Genomic DNA, 1771 nt, shown 5'->3' with positions numbered 1-1771 from the left:
GAAACTCAGAGAACTAAGTCAATACCTTATATGAATGACAAGATCAGGTAATCGTTGAGAAAATGAGTTTTAAGATAGAAACCCAATGAAAATAAGATTTCAGTTTAAACTATTTTTTAGAAAAATCAAGTCAATCAAGTATTTAACATTGAACAAACTCTTTCACTTAACTTTGTGATTAAAACATCAAGAAGAATTGAAGAAGACAAGAAAAACACTATTTCACTAAAAGAATATTATAAAGAACCAAATATTAATTTTTCCACTAGAAAACACAATATTCCTCAAAATCTTAAGCGTGACAAACTAAAGTGGGGTACAATATCATGATACAGATGAACACACGCCAATCCCCTCAATTTCTTTTTCCATATCAAGATCCTCTCTCTCACCTCTCTAATTTTTTTAAAAGATTTTAATACTCTTTTTATACAAGTCAACCCAACCAACCATTCTATGGTATCACTCATGCAACATCATAACATCATCCCCATAGTCGTAATCTTTGCATGCACCCTGTCCCCAATATTTTTTTTTTTATTTTCTATCATATTCTCTTCCGGCGACTAGTAAACGTTTGAAACACCACCGGACCGGCCGCCGGAAGCACATCGATACTACAACTCCGGCATTTCAACCCTAGCTGCTCCACCGCGCCCTTGATTCTCATGCACGTCTCGTCTCCAGCGTTCGTTGTGGCCACAGAAACCGTCCCGGGACCGAAAACCTTCACCGCTTTCTTAACCATATCCGCCAAGTCGTTGTAAATCGACCCAAGGCACTCGAAGCTTGCGTAACTGAAACCATCCTCAGGTGTGACGTGAATTGTCGAGTAGCAGTCGGCATCGAGTCCATTCATGGAGTATCCACACGGATCAAACGCAAAATCACATATCTGTGCATTAGGGTTTATACGGTTGATACCTGTTAACTCCGTCATCTCTCGCCCAGCCGAATCACCGTTCTTCCCATCGTTCGGATGCCGAAAAAACTTCCTAGCCAGGGCTTGGTCAAGATCAGTCATGCACACCTCAACAGTGTACGGAATATCATCCGGGTATTCGACAGCGCCGGCCGAAAATACATGCCATGAATGGCAAGTGAGTTTTGAAGGAATCACAGAAGCCTTTCTGTAACAAAGACTGTCAGGAATGCTGTCCTCCAAACACACAACTTCCTCATGGAAGCTAGTGTGAGGATGGGGTTGAGCTTGCGGGAATATAAAGCTTCCGCGGGTGTATCGAACCGAAACTAGCTGAAGATTAATGGTTCTAGCATGATCAACGAATGGTTGGACTGACTTCAAGAGCTGTGTGGTGCCACATGTCTTGATAATGATCTTGGTAGGGTAAACAAAGAGTGAAGATTCAGAGAGCACATAAGAATCAAAGTGTTGGTTGCCAAGTGCGGAAACAACAGTGCATTGTACTTGATGAAGCACTTGTTCAATTGATTTGAAGTCGAGTTCCCGGAGACCGATTTCATGATCACCGGAGAATTGGAGCTCTAGGCGTTTTTCAAAGCCTTCAAAGCCAGAAACAGCCATGGAATAATTAAGAAAAGAAAAGATGGCGGAGCTTATGTGTTGTGTGTGTGTTTTGATTGGGTGTTGAAGTGTGTTTGGGATTGGTAGAATACAGGAGTGGTGGTAGAGGAGTGTTATATAGGTGTGTGGTTATGGAGAGAGAAAGGGTGGGGGAAAGAGCATGCGGGGTTAGGCAACCAAGAGATATAATTGAAAGCATAACGAATTCAAGATTCTAGCTTGTGC

The 1771-nt window shown here is 41.9% G+C and overlaps 1 pseudogene; it reads right to left on the bottom strand.

The window, feature by feature from the left end:
• Window positions 1–273: 273 nt before the first annotated feature.
• LOC143563455 (S-adenosylmethionine decarboxylase proenzyme 4 pseudogene) lies at window positions 274–1558 on the bottom strand (annotated as a pseudogene).
• Window positions 1559–1771: the final 213 nt, after the last annotated feature.

The sequence above is a fragment of the Bidens hawaiensis genome, unplaced genomic scaffold (genome assembly GCF_021521415.1).
Source record: "Bidens hawaiensis isolate Kalapana, Puna unplaced genomic scaffold, B.hawaiensis_p1.1 tig00021387_1, whole genome shotgun sequence".
NCBI classification, from domain to species: domain Eukaryota; kingdom Viridiplantae; phylum Streptophyta; class Magnoliopsida; order Asterales; family Asteraceae; genus Bidens; species Bidens hawaiensis.
The sequence above is the reverse complement of the archived record's forward strand: the minus strand, read 5'-3'. Positions and strand labels throughout refer to the sequence as shown.